Raw genomic sequence first — 16,105 nt, 5'->3', positions numbered from 1 at the left:
TGTATGACATTTCAGCAGCGAGGTCCTTTATTTAAATAACACGGGGCTGTCTAACCTATAACCCTGGCGCTGTGATTGGACTATAAAGGTGGCCATACAAGGGCAGATTAACGCTGCCGATAACGGTCCTTTAAACCAATTGGGCAGCTTATCTACCTGTATGTGTGTGGGCTTCCAATCAGTGGCGTAACTAGATGTTACTGGGCCCCACAGCAAATTAATTTTAGGGCCCCAAACATATCCAGAGGTTGTCCTGTTTTACCAAAATGTATTGAAATTGTATATGAATTTGAGCCTCATGGGGCCCCCTAAACCTCCTGGGCCCCCTGCAGCCGCAGGGTCTGCTTCCTCTATAGTTACGCCCCTGCTTCCAATGGGTCTCCCCAATTGGCCAGGTTTGATTTCTCTTGTGATCGAGGATCAGTTAGTTGATGTGGTCCTACGATCCGTCAGGGCCCATTCGCCCTAGGGCCGAACTTCGGATTTACCCTCATCCGGCTGTGGGTGGGCATATCAGGGAAAGATCCGCTCGTTGGGTGACCTTGTATGGCCACCTTAAGTCTCAGGTCACATCCAGAAAGCTTTTGGTTGTTGGTAGGTGCGCAATATGTTGGCGCTATATAAATACATGTTAATAATAATAGGTGCACTACAGCAGCAACTAAAGGACTGCAAATTCAACAACACTAACAGTGGCGTAACTAGATATTACTGGGCCCCACAGCAAATTATTTTTCAGACCCCCAAAATGTTTAGAGGTTGACTTGTTTCTCCAATATTTATTGAAATTGTATATGAATTAGGGCCTCATGGGGCCCCTATACCTCCTGGGCCCCCCTGCAGCCGCAGGGTCTGCTTCCTCTATAGTTACGCCCCTGAACACTAATATACAGTAAAATGTATAAGCGTTTCCATTGTAACATGAAATGTGGCCATAGACGTAAAGATTCGCTCGCTTGGCGATGTCGCCAAATGAGCGGATCTCACCCCGATATGCCCAAAGTGGGCAATATCGGGCTGATCCGATCGCAACAATTGGATCATAATGGATCCGATACGGGTGGTCGGATCGCGGGACCACATAGACACACACAGATGTGGCCGGGATCCAACAAGATTTTTTAACCTGCCCGAATGAGATCTGCTCGACTTTAGATATCCCCCAGATATCGATCGGGGAAGCCCGTCGGATGGCCACACACACGGGTCAATAAGCTGACAACTTGGTCTGTCGGCAGCTTTTATCGACCCGTGCATGGGGGCCTTAGAATGGCTGCCTTCAAGGAGATACAAGTTGTAATAAGTTGCATTTTTTTTAAGCCAAAAACCCAAAAAGATCAACTCGTTTTGCAAATGCACCATATATACAAATCAATCCTTGCCTTATTTGGCCCACCGCGTTGCAGGGTCAGTACCAGAGGATCTGCTGTTGGGTCCCAATTCTAGCAGGCAATGCCCAAGGCCAATTCACATTGCCCTCTCTTATTTACAGAATTGATCTATAAGTCCAATTGCCCTTAATGTCAAGTTCTAGTCCTAGTCCAACACTAACCATGTGCCATTGATCAGATCATGATAGAGATCTATGCAGATGCATCAATCAGTGGCAAGCCTAAGATTAAAGTCAAGCCCCTGCCCCAATTACAAGAACATGTCCTGCCCCATCCGGCGTCCATCACCTTGGCACTCTCTCCTCTGTTTAACTCTGCCCACCAGTCCTTCCTTCTGTAACTCACCAACCTGATCCCAGACAGATAAGCCAAAACTAGGGGAAGACAAGCAGAAAAGGAATGTCCCCAGTGCCCCTACCATTGTGCCTGTTCTACCATTGTGCCTGATTCTAAACTTGCCCAATAACAGAGTTGGGCCAAGTAATATTTGTGCATGAGCCAATGGTACCTACACGCTCTTTCCACCCCCACTAACACAAACCCCACAGGAACTTGAATACAATCGGGCAGGTCTAAGAAAACCTCATGATTTTAAATAAAAAAATAAGATAAATGTTAATGTGACATTAGCGCCAAGCCTAATGCCTAACACCAGATATATAGAAAACATTACAGCAAAGAATATGAAACTCGTCTCTTCTTTGGGCAACTAATCCCCTCAAAAGGCTTTCCCGCCGGCTACAATCTGAATCGCTGGCAGGAAGGCACTTGGAACGATTTGTTTCCTAAAGTCGCCCAAAGTTTCCTTGTGAGGCAATTTCGGGCGACTTCAGAAAAACTGCTGCTATTTCTGGAGATTAGTTGCCCAGCGACAAATCAATTCTTCTTCGGGCGACTTATCTCCCCGAAAAGCCTTCCTGCCGCCTAGAATCTGAATCACCGGCGGGATGGCACTCGGAGCGCTTTGTTTTCTGAAGTTGCCTGGTTTTCTCGTAAAGCAATTTCGGGCGACTCTGGAAAACGAATCGCTCCGAGTGCCATCCCGCCGGCGATTTAGATTCTAGACTGCAGGAAGGCTTTTCGGGGAGATTAGTCGTCCGCAGAAGAGGTGATTTGTCTTTGAGGCGACTAAATCTCCCCTGAATCTTACCATGTGTCACTAGCCTAAGGGCAGAGACGCACGCTGCTATTTCGGGAGTTTAGTTGCCCAGCGACAAATCAATTCTTCTTCGGGCGACTAATCTCCACGAAAAGCCTTCCTGCCAGCTAGAATCTGAATCACCGGCGGGATGGCACTCGGATCGCTTTGTTTTCCGAAGTTGCCTGGTTTCCTCGTGAGGCAATTTCGGGCGACTTTGGAAAACGAATCACTCCGAGTGCCATCTGGCCGGCGATTTAGATTCTAGACGGCAGAAAGGCTTTTTGGGGAGATTAGTCGTCTGCAGAAGAGGTGATTTGTCTTTGGGGGGACTAAATCACCCCTGAATCTTACCATGTGTCACTAGCCTAAGGGCAGAGACACAAACTGCTATTTCGGGAGTTTAGTTGCACAGCGACAAATCGGTTCTTCTTCTTCGGGCGACTAGTCTCCCGGAAAAGCCTTCCCACCAGCTAGAATCTAAATCGCCAGTGGGATGGCACTCGGATCGCTTTCTGAGGGTGCTGAAGTTTCCTAGTGAGGCAACTTCGGAAAACGAAACATTCCGAGTGCCATCCCGCCGGCGATTTTCATTCTAACAGCGGGAAGGAAGTTCAGGGAGATTGGTCGCCCGAAGAAAAATCGATTTGTCGCTGGGCGACAAATCTCCCGAAACAGCAGTGTGTGTCTCTGTGTTTTGGCCACAATGGCAGAAGTAAACAGCCACGGTCTCTATACAGGGGCCACTACAGAGCCACTGAACATACTACACTGCAGATTTAACAAGAGCGCTCCTGGGGAGCTACAGGCTGTGTATGAATATCTAATGCCTTACAGATCCTGAGCTTTTTATCCCCTTCGCTGTTTCGTTTGTTTTGCCTCGTTGCCAGGGTAACGGGCTGTGTAGGCAGATTATGATGTAACAAACATGCTTAGGGGAAGTTATTTGGCTCAACCACTTGGAATGGCAAAAAGAATTTATAGTGAAGAATTATGACTCATGGCTCTCCCACATTAAAAAAAAAGCCCTGGCTCCCCTATTTTGGCCCCTAAAACAAGTCTTGTACAAAGTGCGGCAGGAACACTAGAAACAGAGGAGTACTGTACTTTATATTCTATCAAGCATTCATGGAAATATGTGAAAAAAAATTCGAAATAAACACTGTATTCTCATATTTTCCAGCAGAATTGTGCTCAGTAGAGGGGAATACCCATGTCTGCATAATAATATTGGCATGAGCAATGTTAGGGGGCAGTTCCTGCTAAATTGTGCTTAGTACAGGGGAATACCTATGCTGCCATAGTTTTATGGGATCTCTCTGTACAGACTATGAGCAAATTTAGGGGACTGTTCCTGCTGAATTGTGCTTAGTACAGGGAATACCTATGCTGCCATAGTTTTATGGAATCTCTCTGTACAGACTATGAGCAAATTTAGGGGACTGTTCCTGCTGAATTGTGCTTAGTACAGGGAATACCTATACTGCCATAGTTTTATAGGATCTCTCTGTACAGACTATGAGCAAATTTAGGGGACTGTTCCTGCTGAATTGTGCTTAGTACAGAAAATACCTATACTGCCATAGTTTTATGGGATCTCTCTGTACAGACTATGAGCAAATTTAGGGGACTGTTCCTGCTGAATTGTGCTTAGTACAGAAAATACCTATACTGCCATAGTTTTATGGGATCTCTCTGTACAGACTATGAGCAAATTTAGGGGACTGTTCCTGCTGAATTCTGCTTAGTACAGGGAATACCTATACTGCCATAGTTTTATGGGATCTTTCTGTACAGACTATGAGCAAACCTAGGGACTGTTCCTGCTGAATTGTGCTTAGTACAGAGGAATACCTATGCTGTCATAGTTTTATGGGATCTCTCTGTACAGACTATGAGCAAATTTAGCTGTCCCTGCTGAATCTCTCTGTACAGATTATGAGCAAACTTAGGGGACTGTTCCTGCTGAATTGTGCTTAGTACAGGGAATACCTATGCTGCCATAGTTTTATGGGATCTCTCTGTACAGACTATGAGCAAATTTAGGGGACTGTTCCTGCTGAATTGTGCTTAGTACAGGGAATACCTAGGCTGTCATAGTTTTATGGGATCTTTCTGTACAGTATATGAGCAAATTTAGGGCTGTTCCTGCTGAATTGTGCTTAGTACAGGGAAATACCTATGCTGGGATAATGGTATTGTTTCTCTCTGTGCAGGATATGAACAAACTAGGGAGGTGTTCCTGCTGAATTGTGCTTAGTACAGGGAATACCTATGCTGCCATAGTTTTATGGGATCTCTCTGTACAGACTATGAGCAAACTTAGGGGCTGTTCCTGCTGAATTGTGCTTAGTACAGGGGATACCTATTTGGCAAAGTTTTGATACATGTCTCTGTACAGGATATGAACATAGTGGGCGGTTCCTGCAAAATTGTGCTAAGCTTCGATAAATTTACACGTTGGCATAGTTCTTCAGTATTTCTGTGCACAGACTATAAGTGAACATAGAGGGCTGTTCCTGCAGAATTTTGCTTAGTTCAGGTTAATCCTTATGCTGCCTTAGTTTTATGTTTTTCTCCATATAGGCTTCAGACTTCTGGGGCTGTTCCTGTAGATTTTTTTTGTCACCAATATTTTTGCGCCCAGCTGGGGGATGGCAGGGAAATGGTAAAATGGGGAGTGGCAAAGGAGGGGCACGGGCAAAATTAACCCAGTTCAGATCCTGCAAAGATGATACTTAACATACTTTCCCTGCTTTCGAGACCCAGTTTAGTTAACCACACCACTGTTTTTGGTTGGTGGAATACTATATAAACGGGTCTCTGGACTCCCCCACAATATCTGTGTGCCCCTATTAATCCTCTGACATTGTGACATCACTTATTTTTTGTCAACCTGCACATCACTACTCACAATGGGACAGGACAATGGGCATGTGACCAGCCTGACTGTGAGGCAATGGCTAAAACTACAGGGGGTTTCAGTAATACATTTACATCGCCTGCAGTGTTTACTTCCCCTTCAAATCTGTCCAACACCCAGAAACGACAGTAAAAATATACTTTGTTTACCAAGCTCAGGTTCTGACATTTCATTAGCACGAAAAATGAATCGGTTTTCTGTGGCTCCAGTAGATCTTATTCATTTATTGTGAAGGCTAAGCCCAGGGAACAATGTGCCGGCACTTAATAACAACAGCCGGTTTCAGCAGAAACATTTTTGGATGCAGTTGAAACAGAGAAAAGGGAAAGTTCAGCTGCGGCTCTCATTGATAGAGTCAGTGTGTCCCATTGACCTGAGCTTTGGAGTTATCGAGAAGATCCAATAAAAAACGGGCTCACTTGCTGCCAACAGGAGCTCTTGCATTGTTTATTCATGTTTTATAAATGAAGCATTTCGTGTTGGTCCCAGATGAACCCTGGGTTGGGGCAAATTTACTAAAGGGCGAAGTGACTGGCGAAAATTCGCAAGTGAAGGAGATAGACTCTAGTGCTACTCCGTGCTCTAATGCCAGGCGAATTTGCACTCTGGCGAATGGACGTAACGGCGTGAATTCACTAAGATGTGGATTTTACTGAACGTTACCTCTTGCGCCAGACTTGCCTTCGCCACCTCAGACCAGGAGAAGTGCAATAGAGTAGATAGGAGTTCCTCAAAAAATAGTTGAAAATTTTTCTAAGTCCCAAAAAACGCTAGCGACCTTTCCTTTTTTCAGGGTGATAGGCTGCAAAAGATCGTAATTTTTTTATAAGGGTACCCGGCTTCCCCCCTACATTTCCTAACATATGGCACATAAACTATACAGTGGGCTCATGTGTAGGGAATTATAACAACTTTATTGTCTTTATTAAGGTTCCCTGGACTTGTGTAATGTATTTGCTGCAACATATACGTCCATTCAACTTTAACTTCCCGCCGTATGCAAACTAGCCAACGCTAGCGCAACTTCGCTTTGCTTGCCAAATTAACGAGAAACTTCGCCATCGTTCGGTGCCCTGGACGCAACTTTGTAATTTAGTGAATTGCCATTGTCCTGGCAAATTTTCGCCTGGCGAATTTTGGCGATGTGAGCGAAGCCGTCGCTGGCGAATTTCCGCAGGTTAGTGAATTTGCCCCATAGGCATTAGGCAGGGTGTTACATGGCATTCCTCCACTACCCTGAAAACAGTTGATGTAAATTCAAGAGGCAAGAACAAGGATTGTGAGACTTATACAGGGTGGGGTAGGTTGTGGGTTCTTACTGGGCTTCCTTCCAGTGGCGTAACTAGATATTACTGTGCCCCACAGCAAATTATTTTTCAGGCCCCCAAAATGTTTAGAGGTTGACTTGTTTCTCCAATATTTATTGAAATTGTATATGAATTAGGGCCTCATGGGGCCCCTATACCTCCTGGGCCCCCCTGCAGCCGCAGGGTCTGCTTCCTCTATAGTTACGCTCCTGCTTCCTTCCTCTATGGCAGCGATCTCCAACCAGTATCTTGTTCACAACCACTAAACGTGGCCATACACAGGGAGATCACCAAACGAGCGGATCTCTCCCCGATATGCCCACATTGAGGTGGGTGATATCGGGCTGATCCGATCATGGGCCCTAAGGCCCAACAATCGGATCACACTGCAATATACACGGAGCACCAGGTTGCTGGATTCATTAATTCTTCATTTATTGGGTATAGTTGAAACCATTTATTTCACCCGCGATGGTGACACCCACGCTTTGGCGCGTTTTGTGGCGTCTCGCCACTTCCTCAGAAGCATAAGGTATCCAAACCCCAAAAACCGGTTAATAAACGTAAGCAACCCCGCCCACTAAAACCATTTAACCCCTAGGGGGTGAAGTACAACTATACATCTCAAAAAAATCCCCAGTGAATTAATTCACAGAGGGTTACTAATGCGCTGGGGCACATTCGATCGAATTTGATTCAAAGTTTTTCCCCAAAAAACACTTTGATTTTTTTTAAAGCCCTCCAATTGACTCCAAATATAAATAGATACAATGGCCATTCGGCAGGTTTTAGACGGCAAATGGTCGAAGTCGGCAGTAGTAGTTTATCATGAGACAGTACTTGATAAATTCCGATATTCGAATTTTTGAATTTTTTTCAAATTCAAATCGAAATTGGACTATTCCCTAGTCGAAGTACACAAAAAGTAGCTCGAAATTTGAATTTTTGTCATTCGAAAATTCACCTCGACCTTTGATAAATCTGCCCCATAGAGTTGATAAAGACAATATGATTATCTTATAGCACAACATGTAAATATTCAGATCTGGTGGAACCTTCCAATGTCGGCTGGTAGGTCGCAGCACACGCAGCCTCTGATCACGACAGTGAGAATCAGCAAAGTTCCCTATTACTCATTAGCTGTCAGCTGTTGCGTCCAAGCACCGACCTTGCCCTGAATGTCGACCTCAAAAGCAGCCGCTTTCCTTCAGAATTAAGGGAAAAAAAAGAGGAAAGGCTATCTCGACTGCCAGGCTTATCTGCGGGGCGGCCATACCGATTTGCTATGTACAACAGCAAGGACAGAATAGAAGTAGGACAGAGATAAATATGACTCACGGACATGTCTCTGACTTGTGACACTCCTCTGGGGACATTTGGAGGAGACAGGAACATAATATTAGCAGGTTGGATGAATAGAAACATTAGTCACCTTGTTATCACAGGCAGGCAACACCAAAGCTTTCTTTCTTGTAATTTGGGTTGTCTATTAACTCACATACAGTAAGTCAATGAGTCAGACTTTCAATAAACATTATTTTATGAATAGAAAGATATCTCTGCTGCTAAGAACATCACAACTAACCACATGTCCCACCTACTGGACTACAACTCCCAGACTTTGCCAATTACTTTTCATTTTCTATTTATGACCGTTTTTCTCACACTGAAGCATAAAGTTTAAAAGGGAGCTCCACAAAAACAGAACTTGAGCTTTTTGAAAAGTAAATATAATTTCAAGCAACTTTGCAATATACATCAATTAAAAAATATGCAGACTTTTCATGATTTTTAATGGTTTCTGACCGTTCCCTAAGCCTAGCCCCCTGCTCTCCTGTCTGACTACTTTGCTGATCTGTCTGACTACTGTTACTTTGTATCAACAGCCATCTGTCCTCAGCCTGCATCCTCCAAACCCCACAATTCCCTGCACACGTGATTTCAATAAGGAAAGGAACATCCCAGTGCAATGCATTGTGGGTTATGTAGTTCCTGCATGCTGTCTGTAAGCTGTGGAGAAGTTGTTACAATTTGTAACATCAGTGATTGGTCCCTCCCTCCCTGCCAGGATTTCAAATGATGCAGAAAATGGCATTTATTTATACTTTTTGAAGAAACAGGTAACTGGGATGGGTATATTAGGGGTTTCTGTGTTATGTGGGACTCTTTATCAAATTTTGATTTGGAAGCCGGAGTTCCCCTTTCATTTTTCACCTAACATCTTTGTAAAGCAGCTCGGAGAGGGGGGGGGGGTCGCCGACTCTGTAACTGTTTTAAATTGATTCATTAAGTTGATACATTTCTTATCTTTGGCCCCGACTTTCATTAGGAATCTTACTCACTTCACGTGCGTTTTCCCTTGCGTTCCAGTTAAAAGTGTCCAACCACAGGGAAGTGCAGGTCCAGGCGATTCTTTTTTAAAGGGGCGCCCATATACAGTTGTGTTCAGAATAATAGAGAAAGCCTTATACAGGTATAGGATCCCTTATCCGGAAACCCGATATCCAGAAAGCTCTGAATTACGGAATGGCTGTCTCCCATAGACTCCATTTTATCCATTTAATCCAAATTTTTAAAAAAATGATTTCCCTTTTCTCTGTATTAATAAAACAGTCGCTTGTACTTGATCATAACTAAGATATAATTAATCCTTATTGGAAGCAAAACAAGCCTATTGGGTTTATTTAACGTTGAAATAAATTTCTAGTAGACTTACGGCATGAAGACCCAAATTACAGAAAGATCCGTTATCCGGAAAATGCTGGTCCCGATCATTCTGGATAACAGGTCCCATACCTGTAATAGCTTTTATTTATATACAAGCAAATGCATTGGGGGACACTGCACATTCTATTCCAAATCAAAACATGAAGAAAAATGTATTAGATATCAGATTTGTGTTATTTCTTTAAAGAAAGTGAATAAAACGGAATATGAGGCTGTTCCAAAAAAAAATAGCAGCGTCTGCAACATTTCAAGATTTTGCTTTCCTTTGAATAACTGAACTAATATTGAGTTGTATAATCAGTGTTTCTGAGAATTGCTGCACATCTATGTTGTATGGACTCCACCAACTTCTGGCACCTGTTACATTCCACAATTCTTCTTATTTTTGATGTCACTCCACAAGTTTTCTATTGGATTAAGGTCCGGGATTGGGCCACTCCATAACGTCAATCTTGTTGGTCTGGAACCAAGATGTTGCTCATTTACTGGTGTGTTTGAGGTCGTTGTCTTGTTAAAACCCCCATTTCAAGGGCATTCCTCTTCAGCATAAGGCAACATGACCTCTTCAAGTATATTGATGTATTGAAACGGATCCATGATCCCTGGTATATGATAAGTAGGCCCAACACTATAGTATGAGAAACATCCCCATATCATAATGCTTGTGCCACCAGCTTCACTCTGTACTGTGACTTGAATTCACTGTTTGGGGCTCGTCTGACAAACTGTCTGCGGCCCCTACAGCCAATGAGAACAATCTTTGCTTTCGCATATACATATAAATAATTAGATATCACTTTAATCAATTTAATCTAAGGCAATTTTAGATGCTGGAGTGGATATATATATAATACACAAAACCCATGAATATCTTGTAAATTATATCCTTATAAACGGTGAGTTCTGATGTCATCAGTTATAAACGGTGAGTTCTGATGTCATTTCTGTCACATGACTCACTGAAACTTGTGTATAATAATAAATAAAGTACCCCCAGTTGCAAAATATGAGGATATTAGAAGTTACCTTGGAGTTCCATGACCATTTATATGGCCATGAAAGAGGGGGTACTTTATTCACCATATAATTCTTATTGAAGGACCCGCACTCCAAATTCCAGTGATATAAAAGGTTTAATTTATTCATCACTCGTGCAGCCAACGTTTCGGCCCACTATAGGACCTTTATCAAGTGGGCCAAACATTGGACGCACGAGTGATGAATGAATGAAACCTTTTATATCACTGGAATTCGGAGTGCGGGTCCTTCTATAAGAATTATGCATTTGGATTTGACCCATGAACAGACGTTGGAGTTTGAGCGCAAATACCATCTGAACTTATATATATATATATATACAGTGGCGTAACTAGATGTTGCTGGGCCCCACAGCAAATTAATTTTAGGGCCCCCAACATATCCAGTGTTTGTCCTGTTTTACCAATATATGTTCAAATTGCTCATCAATGAGAGCCTCATGGGGCCCCCTGTACCTCCTGGGCCCCCCTGCAGCCGCAGGGTCTGCTTCCTCTGTAGTTACGCCCCTGTATATATATCTACATTTATCGCTCACCCTTCCTTCTCGGTGACCTGGGTTTTTATGCACTTTTGGGTTGGCTGAACTTTATCACTCGAGTCACAGATCAGGAGGAAAGAAACGCACTCACCGAGTCCAGGTCCAGGTGCATCAGGTGCATCGCCCCGAACCCGTAGCTTGAGGGGGAAACCTTGAAGTAGAAAATGTCGGCAAGCACTCCGTACACCACTCGTTGGAATAAAAACGTTGAAGTATATTTCAGCAAGTTAAAACTATCAGTATGTTTACTGATGGACACTGATGATTTTAACTTGCGGAAATAAACTTCAAACGAGTGGTGTATGGCAGGAGGGCACATACTTTACTAATGTGAGGTCTACTATTAATGATGTTGTACCAATATGATCTACATCCATAAAAGCATAGTCAGCATTCTGTTCCATGGAAAATATTACTTAAATATTTATATATGAGAAAATGTAAATTGCTATATTTAACAAATACCTATTTCTTATGTAACCTTAATGTAATAAATGTCTGAAGGAAAAGCATGAAATAGAAGGGGGATATAGACAAGCTGTTTGTTGACAGTGTCTTGAGATCTACTGATCCCCAGCTAAAGGTCTACTGGTAGATCCCGATGTAGCTTTTGGGCACCCCTGGTGTACGGAGAGCTTGCCGACATTTTCTACTTGAATCTTTGCTTTAGACCTTCCTTCCTGAAACTGATCATTGGTTGATTCTTTGCCTTTTTGGCTATTCTTCTATCCATTCAAATTGTTTTCTTCCACATATTTCAGGTTTTGGTTGCTATTTGAAAGCATTTGAGATCATTTTAGCTGAGCAGCCTCTCATTTTCTGCACTTCTTTATATCTGCAATCAACTTTTTAATCAAAGTACTACTCAGGAAGTAGGGATGCACCGAATCCAGGATTCGGTTCGGGATTCGGCCTTTTTCAGCAGTATTCTGATTCGGCCGAATCCTTCTGCCCAGCCGAACCGAATCCGAATCATAATTTGCATATGCAAATTAGGGGCATGGAGGGAAATTGTGTGACTTTTTGTCACAAAACAAGGAAGTAAAAATTTTTTCCCATTCCCATCCCTAATTAGCATATGCAAATTGAGGTTCGGTATTCGGCCAAATCTTTCGCGAAGGATTCGGGAGTTCGGCCGAATCCAAAATAGTGGATTCGGTGCATCCCTATCAGGAAGTGCTGTCATTGTAAACCGGAAGTGACGTCATCGGAAGTAGCTGTGACCAGAAAAAAGGAGTAAATATCGCTATTGAGAAGACCTGCGGCCCGACCCCGCAGAACCGCCGACCTGTGTCTTTACCAGAACTTCTCCCCTCAACCCACAAGGTACCGCAGGTTTTTGCGGGTAACCGGCGGGTACCCGACCCGATGCAGGACTCTACTCCACACTGTTATTATTTGGAACAAGCCTCAATGTATGATTTAATGACACAGAATCAACAGCATGGTATGACTATTGGGTCTGTTAGTTTTCTATTACTCTACTACAACTACTTTGTTCATGTTTATTGCTATGCAGCACAGGGGACACTAGAGGGCGCCCACTATAGCAGGCCAGATAGTATCCTATGCTTTAGGGATGACTCAGCTGGAGTGGAGCACAGCTAGCAATTAGGGATGGATGAATTTTTCACCTTGTTTTGCCGCAGAAATGAGAGATCATTCTTTATATTTGTGCCTTCTTTCTAGCCTAGTAAGGCTCTCGTTTTACCAGTTTGCAGCCTGTGAATTTATACATTAAGGATCTTCTAAAGGCTTAGCAACTCAAAAAAAAAATGCTGTTTAATAGTTTTGGACAACCTTAACACTCGGCAGAGCTGCACTACTGGCTGAGAACTTTATACTGCGTATTCTTTTCTGCCGCAACAAATCATTTGCAGATATTGGCTACCCTTAAAGGAGATCTCCAACCAAAAACGGTGCTTTGCACAATGAAACAAAGAGTTGCTCTTAACCAATACACATTCAATGCTTTCCAATTTAACTGCAACTTCCAACATTGGGCCAGATACAACTCAGTGAGAAAAAGGTTTATGGTGAAAAGTCATGGACGAGATTCAATTTGAGATCCGATTCATTTCAGGAAAAAAACGTATCTCACGGTTTATCACGCGAGAACTCTATGGGAAGAAATTATTTGAAACAAAAAGTTTTTTCCCTCCACGCCATCCATGAATTTTCACATGATAAATAGTGATGGGCGAATTTATTTGTGGCGAATTTCTGTGTTTCGAATAAATTCATGTAACTGCGGGGAAAAAAAAAGTTTGACGCCAGCGACAATTTTGACGCCAGCGACAATTTAGGCACGCCCATTGACTTTAATACAATTGGACAAATTATCGCCGGCATCATCATTGTTGCCGGCGTCAATTTTGACGCCTGCAAATTGACGCCGGAATTGACATCATAATTTTTCGGCACTTCGCAAATTTAGTGAGTAATTCGCAAATTTTCTGGCGAAACGGGACAAATTTCGCCCATTGGATAAATAACGTTTTCTCACTGAATTGAATCTGGCCCTTTATTTGTATATACCTTTCTGTTCTCTGGTTGTGACTTTTAAGAACAATGTAGCATCTACGTCAGGTCTGTGAAACATCTGGCTTCTGCTACACTCTTTCAGTAGTGAGAACCTGGAGTGCAGAAAATGTAAACATCTGGGGGCACATTTACTAAGGGTCGAATTTCGAATTGGTAAAACTTCGAAATTCGATAGTCGGAAGTTTTTTTTTGGAGTGAATTTAGACGTTTTCGATCTAATTTAAATTATTCGATCGACGTAGAAATCGAAGATTTAATCAATTGAACGAACAATTTTCGAAAAAAAAACTTTGGCTTCTAAAATCATAGCCAAATACTGGCTATAGGTTCTAGGAGGTCCCCATAGGCTAAAGCTGGCCATAGATGTTGAGATTTTTAAAAGATCCGATCCTCATCGTGAGACCACGATTTTCTTGGAACGATCATACGAATTGACCATCAACTAAAAAGACCAATTTGCCAGGAAAACAAAGGGGAGCTGCCTGCTTGGCCCCGCAAACATATATATATTGCACTGGGACCACAAAGATTTTTTGACCTGGCCGATTAATTTCCTGACAGATGTCGGCCGAAAAATCGTAAGATGTACGATCGTTCGAATCCCACTAACCGCACGATAAATTTCGAAGGATTGCTCGGTCTACCCTAATATCGGTCGTTCAGCAAGAAAAATCGTTGCATCTATGGGGAGCTTAACATAGCAATTTGGCAGGTTTAAGGTGGCAAAGTTTTTTAAAGAGACAGTACTTAAATTTTCCAATGGTCGAATATTTTTCAGTTCAAATCTAATTTTGACCTATACGATGGTCGAAGTACCCAAAAATTACTTCAAAAGTAGTTTTTGAAAATTCACTTCAAATTCACTTCGACCCTTAGTAAATGTGCCCCCTAGACAGCTATGACATCTACAAATAAATTTAAAGCAACTAAAATAAACCTTAAAATGGCATCTTCTTTCATTTTCTTCTCTTTGGCTGGAGTCTCCCTTTACAAAACAAAAACTGACCAACCTTATCAAGATTAGTTTAATTTATGATTAACGTTATTTTTACATTAAAGTAATTTCTCAAAAAAAAGCACAGAAACATTTAAATTATCACTAAACACTATTGTACTCCACCGCTCAACCACACTTTGTTGCTGGACTACAGACGCCAGTATTCTTATTCTCAGGGTTAAGACATGCTGGGGGCTGTAGTCTTACATCATCAGGGTTGTATTCTTAAAGCAATATTACTCAATAAATCGTTCCCCCAGATCTCCAGGGTCCGCGGTTGCATTTATATGCAAAATAATCCTCCAATGAGAATTATGAGTCTGTACTTCCTCCTCCTGTTTGAATCCAATGTCATATAATGCCACAATAATTTCTGTACGCAAGTTAAGGGCAAAATGGTTAATATAGTGCTGGAAATCAGCATTCTCTTTGGTGAATTCTCTATAGCTATAGTTAAGTTTTTGGTTAGTAAAAATCTCATAGGTGAACTTCTATAGAGAACTATAGGGCATGTGGGACTTGGGCTTTATGATTGGGTTTAGTCTCCCTTTAAGGGCCTCCCTGGACTCTCCTGTTTATCTGTGCCAAAAGATTTGGCATTTTCTCTGACCTCATTACAAAGTCTTAATTTAACTCCTATCTTTCTCACTTGGTTTTCTTTCATGATTTGGAAAATAAAAGCAGAACCTGAAAGAGACAGCAATGGGTGGCCAAAGACGCGCAGATAATATCGTACAAGCCGATCATTATGGGCAGAAGACTTGGATATCGGTCAGCTCGCCGATTGGGCACGCTGGAAAATTTTGATCGCCCACCGTTACTGCTGAATTGTCAGATACAGGTTGAATCAGGGCCACTCCCTCCATGGGGCGTCACCGAGCGGGCAGTTACAAGGGTGGCAAAAAAACGCCTCTTGTAACTTATTTCTGGGTTTTAAAGGTGAACTAAAGTCTGAAATAGAATGAGGCTAGAAATGCTGTTTTTTGTATAGTAAACATAAAAATGAACTTACTGCACCACAAGCTTAATTAAACAAATGCATTATGCTTTTAAAGTCGGCTGTCATCTTGTAACTTTGTTAAACATCTTTGCAAGACCAAGACTGTGCACATGCTCAGTGTGGTCTGGGCTGTTTAAGGATCTTCATAAATTATCAAAACATCAGAAGTCAAATAATATCTGCCATAGAAGATGATACAGCAAGACTGATTAATAACCGGAATATACAGACTGCACAGGGTCTGCGGATACAAATCTCTACACAGTCCCCGGCTGCTCTAAAGGGAAACAAACAAAGCTGCTCGAGTTCTGGGAAGTAAGACGGGGGCTCCCCCTGCTGTTTGAAAGTAGGATTGTTTCCCTGTAGAGCAGTTAGGGACCATCTGAAGTTTCCTATCTGCAGCAAGTAAAACGAAGGTGGAATTTCACTGCATACAGTCAGGTTTATTATAAAAACAGTACACATTTTTAAATTAAAGTATATTGGAGATAGGTTTCTTTTT

This window comes from Xenopus laevis, chromosome 3S (assembly GCF_017654675.1).
Source record: "Xenopus laevis strain J_2021 chromosome 3S, Xenopus_laevis_v10.1, whole genome shotgun sequence".
NCBI classification, from domain to species: domain Eukaryota; kingdom Metazoa; phylum Chordata; class Amphibia; order Anura; family Pipidae; genus Xenopus; species Xenopus laevis.
The sequence above is the reverse complement of the archived record's forward strand: the minus strand, read 5'-3'. Positions refer to the sequence as shown.